Source organism: Triticum dicoccoides, chromosome 2B (assembly GCF_002162155.2).
Source record: "Triticum dicoccoides isolate Atlit2015 ecotype Zavitan chromosome 2B, WEW_v2.0, whole genome shotgun sequence".
NCBI lineage: Eukaryota > Viridiplantae > Streptophyta > Magnoliopsida > Poales > Poaceae > Triticum > Triticum dicoccoides.
This window is the reverse complement of record NC_041383.1, coordinates 79,466,140-79,476,743: the sequence shown is the minus strand read 5'-3', so window position 1 is coordinate 79,476,743 and position 10,604 is coordinate 79,466,140.

Here is a 10,604-nt window from a genome sequence, read left to right as displayed (position 1 = left end):
TCATTGAGAATAACCAACTTCTCGCACGATTACACTAGACTCTTTTACATGAGTTTTCCTTTTTTATAGACACCAATCATGTGATACCCTTCCAGGATACGGCACAACGGAGACAAAGGCGTAGACGTGTAGGAGGGCCCCGCTCAAAGGTTTCTCTTTAGATTAAGCCCATGTGTAAACCTTCTTTAATGTCTCTTGTTGCTTTACATCCCACGAGTATTTAATACACCCGCGAGGGATACTGGCGTTATTGGCATTTCGCCACGACAGATTAATGCATGTACCTGGAAATACGGGGTTCATTATCAAGGGCGTTATTCAGCCCAGTATATGTTACAAAGTCCGAACACCTTCGGGAGTGTTCGGCGTCGCGAGTTTGGCCTTATATGCATCAGCTCCGAATCATGTCTTTGGTCAAATGTTTGGTTTGCCCGGCTCCTTGGTTTGCTACCTTATGTTTCGTTTTATCGGCTAAGGCGGCCAAAGGAGAACTACTGCGATTGTGCCCTGGTTATTCCGGATGAGCACCTCAGTAAAGAAAGCCGAAAAGTGACTGTCATGAGACAGCGAGAGACTGGTCAACCACTCAATGACTTATCGGAATCTTCGGGATTCCTCCGCATTAACGAAGGACCGTTTCCCGGTCATGTACATACGCGCACCGTATTCGGATGAACACGAAAGTACCAGGGGCTATATAGTAGCCCCGCCGTCAAACTCCTATGGCTAAGTGAAAGTGTTAAAGCTATATAGTCTGGTTGCCTAGTTCGATGGTGCGATCACCTCCTTAATGGACCAAGACGTTCGATCAAGTGTGATTACGCGCATTTTACGAACACCCCCGCATTATATGCGTGGGGGCTGAAGCCAACGACTGCAAACTTTCATATTATATACATAAACGACCGCACAGGAGGCACTACAATACTTTCGGGCAAAAGTATAAACACAGCCTTTATAATTAAAATAACATTGTCTTTACAATCGACATACTTGTCACTCGAAGATGATACTCTTCGAGCACTGAGCCTCTATTAAACAGGCGCCTTCTAGGACTTGCTCAAAATAGTGCTCGGCCGGGTCCGGGCCTCCTGCCGAACCCCGGGTTGCCATGCCGGCGGCCTCCATATCTGTCCAATATGTTTTAACATGGGCAAGAGCCCATCCGCGCACCTTCTATGCATGCCGACTTCTTCACGGTGTCGATCCGTGACACAGCGCCAAGGAATTGTTGCACTAAACCAAAATAAATGTCTGACCTTGGTCCCTTCGGCCAAAGATGATCTACTACAGAGCTCGGCCCAAGCGGCCATCCTTTCATTCAACGGCAGCGGATGCGACGGGGCACTGAACTGCAACCAAAACAACCTTTCCACCTCATGATCTTTCCGATCTTTGAAAAACTTGGTCGCATCAGCAGTACTTTTCGCCAGGTCCGCATACACGTCGGCAGCACTCCATGACTGATCCAGAGGAGCGTATTTTGGATCTCCGAACTTCATCTGCAACAAATAGGGGCTTCCAGCCGCGATATCTCCAGCTTGTCGAAGCTCCTCCCGTGCAGCTCTAATTTCAGAGCGCGTCTCCTTGGCTGCATCCAAGGCCTTCTTCAGATCAGCCGATTTCGCCTGACTCTCCTTTTCAAGGAGCTCATATCGGCCGGCAGCATCTCTCAGTTCCACAGCCATCTCGGCTATTTTATCCTCGCTCCGGTGATGAGCAGCCTATTCGGCTCTTAACTCTTTGGCCGCCTTTAGGGCGGCCGCATTGCTTATCCTGGCTTGTTCCTTGGCTAGGGCAAGTTCTGCCCTCAGGGCCTCCACGGCAGCAGCTCCATCTACAGCCACAACATATTATATTAGCATCATGCTCCTCTTAATATTTGCTAACAATGAGAAAAAGAGCACATACCCTATGACTCGTCAAGCCGCTTGTTCACAAGCGCGATGTCGGCATCCGCCACATCAAGTTGTCGCCTCAGTTCGGCGAATTCAGCAGTCCGGCCTACCGCTGGACCCTTAGCCATCTGCACATAAATACAGTGTGATCATTACTTAGGAGTGTGATCCTCCATTTTCCGCCTAGGGCTGGCAACCAGAGTCTCAGGGGCTACTATATATACGGAGCACACCTAGCGTGTGCGGTACAGCTGAAAGATTATGTATTTCTTTATGTACCTCAAAGCCTTTGAGCAGGCTCGTAAAAGCTTCATTCAACCCGCATTTGGCGGATGAAATCTTCTCAAACACCGTACCCATTAAAGTATGGTGAACCTCTGAGAGAGCAGCTCTCTCCAGAAGGCCCGTCAATGTGTCCGACTGAGTGTCGGACTGTCCGGGACCCTTCCTATTGCCCTCCTTGGGAGCCGAACACTCCGGGCTTCGGGTGGCCGAAGCGTTAACTTCCATCCTTGACAAATCTAGAATCCTCTGTTACGACACCTCGGGGTCGCCCACCCCGTGGGGCGGAGAGGTAGGTGGGGTTTCACTCTCCATCATCTCCGGAAGAAGATCCCCCGAAGACGAACTTTGTTGAGAAGGGATGCAAGCCGGACTACAAGAGATAGATCCTGGTTATTGTTCTCGGAGGAAAAAGCAGTATATATTTATTAATATACTCTTAATTAACTTACAGCTCGGTGGAGGGCTGACCCGTTTGTGGGCGTTGTGCGGTGAGGACGCCCTCAGGGGCGGGGCTCCCTGGCGAAGGCTTCTTCCCTAGTTTGGACGCCTCTGCTTCCATATCTTCGGAGGCAGCCCTTTTTGAAAGTGCGTTATGTCGACTAGAGGGGGGTGAATAGGCGATTTTTATGAAATCTTCACTGAGGAATTTGTCGGTGAGGAAATTCCTTAGCGAAGAACTATTAGCAGCGGAAAAAGTACTCAGAAGTAAGCATGACAGAATACAAGCATGGTCATCATGATGAAATGAAGACTAGCGCAGAGTACAGAAAGCGTAATCACAGGATAACACAAGATGAAGACAGACAGACTGAAGAAATTGAACTGAGGAAATTGAGAAAGTCTTCGGTCAAAGTCTTCAAACACAGATATGAACAAACACTCAACACAGTAATGAGGAAATGAAAGGGTTGAGGAAATAGAACCAGTTAGGTTGGTGAAGACAATGATTTGGTAGACCAGTTCCAACTGCTGTCTCAGTTGTACGTCTGGTTGGAGCGGCTGAGTATTTAAACTCGAGGACACACAGTCCCGGACACCCAGTCGCTGAGCACGCAGCTCAGGACACCCAGTCCTCACCGTATTCTCCTTGAACTAAGATCACACAGATCCTGTCCAATCACTCATGGTAAGTCTTCAGGCGACTTCCAAACCTTCACAGACTTGGTCACTTGGCGATCCACAATTCCTCTTGGATGCTCTAGACCTTGACGCCTAACCGTCTGGAAGAAGCACAGTCTTTAAAGGTAACAAGCGTCGGATCCACGCAGGATCAATTTCTTCAGTGATGCTCAATCACTTTGGGGTTTGTAGGTGTTTGGGTTTGGGATTTTCCTCACTTGATGATTTTCGCTCAAAGTCCTCGGAGGATGGGTTGCTCTCAAATGACAAGTGTCAAGTTCTCTCGGAGCATCCAACCAGCTAGTGGTTGTAGGGGGGCGGCTATTTATAGCCTAGGGAGCAGCCCCACATGATAAGACATAAATGCCCCTCAATGATATGACCGTTAGGTGGATAAGATATTTTGGGACAGCTGGCGCGCAGCACAGCAACGGTCGGAAATTTGACTCTCAAATTCCTCAGGGCTATCATGTTCCTCACTGTGTAGGTAATTCGCACTGGCGAATTCCTAACTCCTCAGTCAGAACAAATTCATCAGCGACCAGAAGAACTTCCTCTCTGTCACTGAAGAAAGTGGCTGAACTGTATGAGATTTCCAAAGGCTTCACTCGAAGGGATTGGTAGATGTAGGATTTTGAGTTGAGCATCACATGGAAATTTTTCCTTAGTATTTCCTCGACCCCTTTTAACAGTACGGTGTTTCCTATGACTCAAGAAGGAGAAAATGAAACTATGAAAACAAAAGTCTTCACGCCTCATGTTCCACAAATGAATACCAAGTCTTCAAGGTCACACCAATTTCTTCACTTTCAAAGTCTTCAGAAAGTCTTCAGAATATCAAAGTCTTCAGTTGAAGAACTTCATTTTTAGGGGTCGACTTTCTCTGTAAATATCAAACTCCTCATAGACTTATAGACCTGTGTACACTTACAAACGCATTAGTCCCTTAACCTATAAGTCTTCAATACACCAAAATCACTAAGGGGCACTACATGCACTTACAATCTCCCCCTTTTTGGTGATTGATGACAACATAGGTTAAGTTTTCAACGGGGATAAATATATGAAGTGTATATACTTATATTGAGGAATTTGATTACAAGATATAGAAGAACTCCCCCTGAAGATGTGCATAGTGAGGAATTTGCTTTTGAGGCATTGCACATTTGAAGAGTTGAATCATTGAGATCTCCCCCTATATCTTGTAATTCATACACGCATTTGATATATAATATGAAGAATTTGAAATGCATGATGAAATATGGTGCCTGATGAGATTCAGCATGCGTGCAATGACATTAACGAGGAAATAAGCATGCAGAGCATAATGCAACAAAAGTATCAGCGCACCATCGGGTTTAAGATTACAACTCGATCCAAATAAAAGTCTCAGAAGAACGGGAGTTGTAACTTAAAAAAATGCCCTTAATATAGACCCGCTTGAAGACTAACTCAGATTTCTCCCCCTTTGTCATCAAATGACCAAAAGGATTGAAACTGAGGACTAACGCCCCTGAAGAATTTCAAGTCGATGGAGGAGCGCCAGCGTTGTCGGGGTTGTTTGTTGTAGCAGGGCCTGCCGCAGTGTCGTCCAAATCTTCATACTCATCAGTGTCACGCGATGAAGAATAAGAGCTGGCCACCAAGGAAGGAACTTTGACCTTCTTGAATTTCTTCGGTGGAGGTGCAGACCAGTCAAATTCTTCCTTGAGACCCATATTCTTCAGATCTGCAGCGATGTAGACATGAGAGAGAACAGCCCAGGTACGGTTGAAGGTTTCATGAAGGTAGTATTGGTTTTTCTTCACAGCATTGTGTGTTGAGGTCATGTTGTGAAGAATTGAACCAAACTGACGCTTGACCCATTTATGATTGCGATCAACCTTCTGATGAAGACTGAGGAGTAACTCACGGTCAGTCATCACCCTGGGTGCTGTGGCTTGAGGATTTTGCTTGGCTGAGGTATTTGCGGCAGAGTCATGTGTGGCAGAATTGTCATTGGTAGAGTAAGATGCAGCCTTGCGAAATTGACCATCCAATGGACGAATGCCTTCATCGATCACAGCAGTGGCCTTGCCTTTATCATCAGCTGATGAAACTGTCCGTTTGAGGACTTCAATGGGAGGCAAGTAGCTACCATGGTTCAGAGTGTCAGCTTTGTAATTCAGTGAAGATCTTGCCCTGATGAATCTCATAATCCAAGGAGCAAAGGGCTTCAGCTCGAATGGTGACATAGCAATATTGGACAGAGTCCTCATGAAGAAATCATGGAAGTTGATGGGAAAGCCATGAATGATGTTGAAAAGCATATTCTTCATGATGCCAACGACTTCTTCATCATTTGAGTCGTGGCCTTTGATGGGACTCATTGTCTTCGTCAGAATTCGATAGACAGTCCGAGGCACATACAGTAATTCCTTGACGAGGAATTTGGTTCGTGGGGCCTGCCTTGGCATCAAAGGCTTCATCAGCACTTGCATATAGTGATTTGAAAGTTCTGGTTCATTGTAGATACAACGAGCATCATCAAGTGGAGGACTGAGTGGTAGAGCATGAAGCAATTCAGTTGCAGGTGCCTTGTAGTGAGTATTTTCAGACATCTAGTCTAATACCCATGAGTTCACGTCTTCAGCGTCTCCGGTGATGTGCAGAGTTGCATAGAATTGAAGAATGAGTTCTTCATTCCAGTCACAGATATCAATGCAGAAATTTAGAAGTTCGGCGTCATGAAGAACACTGAGGACTGGCTCAAAGCCGGGCAGAGACTCCATGTCCACATGAGGAATATGTGCATGATCAAAGACTTTGTCTTTGTTGAAGAGCACTGAGGAATAGAAATTGGCTTGGCTGACTGTCCAGAAACGCCTCTTCCTTATGCGAGCAGAATCATATGGATTATAGTCAGTGAAGAATACATGCTCGGCAAAGAAATCTTCAGCCTTGAACTTCTATTTGCTTGAGAACGGATTCTTTTGCTTTGGCAGAGGGGTGTTAGTGAGTTGCATCACCACCTCAGGAATCGTGAGCTCAGGTTCTTCAGGCTAAGGAATTTCTTGTTCCTCAACAGGTGCAGTCTGAGGATCAGCAGCAGGTTCATCAGCACTAGTGGCTGGAATTTCTTCATGCACAGAGAGAGTGGGTTGAGTTTCTTCAGAGCCCATTTGAATTGTTGGTGCAGGGGACTGAGGAATTTGTTGGATCGGGGTGAAGAGAGGAGTATTGGGATGCTGACTTTACCAAAAGTCATCATTCATCACAGGTGTGGTGCACCCTATATCCACATCTTCATCTTCAATTTCCTCAACACCAGCCTCTTCAGCTGTGAACTGAGGCATAGGTGAGGAAATGACTGGGTTGAAGGGATTGCGTCCACTTCAATTTCTTCATCAATCTGCTCTGACGAAGCAGCAGAATGATGTTCTTCATCAGATCCGATTGGGATCTCATAGTCTTCTCCAAAAGGAACAAGGTCCTTTGATGGCACGGAGGAAATTGGAACAGCATCAATTGGATTTTCGAGTGAGCTGGTCATTGGCTTCATTTTCTTCGCAGCCGAAGAATTTGACACAGCTGATGCCTTCCTTTTCTTCACTGCAGCTCGCTCTGCAGCCTTGGTCTTCTTCACATCAAATGCACATGGAAGAATTGGAGTTGGTGTAGGTGCAGATGGAGCTGAGGAATCTGGTTGATTTTCTTCAGGCGCAACTGATGCAGTTGCCCTGACTTCTTCAGTTTCTTCAGGCGCACCACTAGTGGATGCCCTGGCAATTTCTTCAGCGGCTGGAATGGGATCATCAGCCCTGGAACTAGCATTTTCATCAGCAGGCTGAACTTCACCAGCGGTGCTGGCATGTTCTTCAGTCGGTGGAGCTGAGACTTCAGCCTGAGAAATTTCATGTTGCGTTGGAGCAGCAACATTGGTGAATTTCTTTGTCAAGTTGACACATCTGACTTTGGCTCCTTGCCAATCAGCATAGTAGGCATCAAAATCCTTGCTGAGGGCTTGAATTTCAGACTGAGCCTGGAGAAGTTCCTCAGGTGTCATTCTGACAACGTTTTTCTTCAGGAGCTTCTCCTTTCTGTATTGAGCTTTCTTAATCTCTCTTGCCTTTTCAAACTTCCATTTCTCTTCAGTGATGAAATGGGTCAGCATATGACTTCGACCAGCGGTCAGATGAAAATCAGGCATGGGGGTGTTTGGATCCTTGTGCCAGAGATCAATATAATCGAGGATTTTCCTCGGATCCAACAGCAGTGGCACAGATGTGCCTTTGGCTCTAGCGGCCTTCACCTGTCTGTCTCTGATGATTTCTGCAAGTTCATCATCAGAAGCTTCATCATCAGAAGGCACATGGAATGCGACCTGTTTCTTCTTTGGACTTGGCCGAGGACCTCGTCCAGCTGTTGCTTTGGTCTTCAGCAGAGTCGGGCCAGATGATGACTTTGGTGCAGCTGAGGAACTTGCTGAAACACCAGAGGCAAGCGAGAAACCAGCAGTCCTGTGACATGTAGTCAGATGCACAGGAGCTGAGGACTTTGATGGAGCAGTAGCAGTGTGAGGAATTTGTTGTGGGGGCGCTGCTGAGGAACTTGGCTGTGAGGGCGCTGTTGGTGAAGCACTTGGCTTACGAGCAGGCTTCTTTGGCATGGATTTCCTCGGTTTGACCGAAGCCTCAGTAGCAGTTGCAGTGGCAGAATCCTCATTGAATTTCTACACTGCCTCCTTGGCTTGTCTTGCCAATTTGGCTTGGTGCTTAGCCCATTCTTCAGGAAAGTCCTCACCACGTTTGATGCTTGTGGGATCTGCTACTTGGTCAGGTGCCAATGGAGCTCTTGGGCATGGAGGATTGAGGGCGAATTTCTTCATGTACTTTGGAATCACATATCTGTATTCCCTCCATTCCCTTGCCCATCTCCGTTAAATCTTCTGAATGCGCACCTTGCGCTGATTTTTGTTTTCTTTGCCATATTTTGCTTCATCAGGTGTGCAATAGTCAGCATAAATTTCCTCAGGGATTTCAAACGCAATCATAACCTCAGGTTTCTTTCCTCCTTTCTACGGTTTCTTACCGTCTGCCATATTCTTCAGTTGAGGAATTTGAACAAATGAGTTCTCTGAAGAAGTATGCAGTTTTTCTTTAAGGAACGCTGCAAATGAGTTAAGTTGATGAGAACCTAGTGATTCAGCAGTAGACATGAGTACCTGTGAATAGAGTACAGGTGCGAGGAATTTGGAGAGGTCATATGCGTTCTGAGAAGGTTTTTGAAAAGAACAAGTTTTGAGGAATTTGACCAGATGAACCTTGAGGAATTTCACTAAGCGTTCTTGTCTTAGGTTCCAGAGTTGTACAGATCGAAGATCCACACAATTAGGGAATCTTGAAGAAAATGGTTGCTTAGAGAAACAGTTCAAGATCATATGATGTGTGTGGTGTTCATATGTGTGAAGATTTGAAGAATAAACACCTTTGAAGATTTTCAGGAAAGCTTGAGAATCAAAGCGAGTAATAAAACTAACTTTTAATTACCCGAAGTGAAGAACACGACGAACTGAGAAGAACAGATGGGAAGTTCCTCAGGTTAGATCTTCCTTGCCCTAACTCGGCGGAGGAAGACAGCTACGGCGGCGGCGGAGTGAAGATTTCCGCGGTCGGCATGAGTACGACGGCGGCGAGGTTGAGGCAGCGAAGCTCTTCCTCACCGGCAACGATGGAGTAGCGGCGGAGCTAGGGTTTGAGGAGCTCGAGCGGGAGAGAGAGGTCGAGCGGAGTAAATGAAGTGAGGAAGGGGACAGGGGTATTTATAGAGGCAGTGAAAAACTGTTCGCCCGAAGATTTAGGACGAGCGTGCCCCTGACCATTCTCCTTCTCATGACATGTGTCACCCATGTACTGTGTAGTGGAGATCGTGTACGATCGTGGGTGAATAGAATAATGCATCATGGGATGCGGAACAGTTTGAGCGGCAAAACCGAAAATTTGGATAAGATTTGTTTTAAGGTTTCGTTCGCAATTTCTTCAGCTGACAAGGACACAGTGAAGATTTTGAACGAGTTTCAAATAGAACGCACATGTAGAATTTGTGAATAGATTGGGTTGAGTATAGCATAGAGGGGGAAGGGTCCGATCACATTCACTTAGCGGAAAAAGCAACTTGAAGAAACAGCGATAAGTGAATGTTGTATAGGACATAAACTCATATATGTATATATAGCCAATGAAGAAAAACGAAGGAAACAGTGAAGATTTTGCAAAGTTGAAGAATTTGAAAAACTGATGAATTTCAAAATTGAGGAAAAAACTCAAATTGAAGATTTTCAACTTTTTGTGGTGGCGTGACCCACCGTATAAGAATGATGATTTCAGACACCGCGTACAACTGTCGTAGGGTTCTGAGAATCAAATTCTTCATTAATTTCTTCACACTTAAAGTGTTATTCTTCATTGATTGAAGAAAAACGTTTCTTCATGTGTTGCACATCTAAGTCATCAATTTTGCATAAGTGTTAGGATGTGTGTCCTTTTCAAAGAACATTCGAAGATTCTAAGATATTTAGCTCACACCGCAACTTGCTAAATCTCTTCTCATCCAAGGGCTTAGTGAAGATATCAGCTAGTTGTTCTTTAGTCTTCACGTGCTCGATGGAGATGTCGCCCTTCAACACATGATCACGAAGAAAATGATGACGAATTTGAATGTGCTTTGTTTTCGAGTGCTGAACTGGGTTGTGAGCAATCTTGATGGCACTCTCATTGTCGCATAGGAGAGGCACATTCTTCACGTTGACGCCATAGTCCTTGAGTGTTTGCTTCATCCAAAGCAGTTGAGCACAGCAAGAGCCAGCAACAATGTATTCAGCTTCCGCAGTAGACAGTGATACGCAGTTCTGTTTCTTCGAGGACCAACAGACCAAAGATCGTCCGAGGAAATGACAAGTGCCAGAAGTTGACTTGCGGTCCACACGATCACCAGCATAGTTAGAGTCAGAATATCCAATGAGATCAAAAACAGAGCCCTTGGGGTACCATAATCCTAGTGTTGGTGTGTGAGCTAGATATCGAAGAATATGCTTCACAGCCTTATGGTGTGATTCCTTCGGTGCAGCTTGAAATCGGTCACACATGCAAACACTAAGCATTATATCTGGCCTAGATGCACATAAGTACAATAAAGAACCAATCATGGAGCGGTATACCTTGTGATCGAAGTCAATACCATTTTCATTAGTGCATAGATGGCCTTTTGTGGGCATAGGAATTTTGACGCCTTTGCAATCTTGCATGCCGAATTACCTCAGTACAT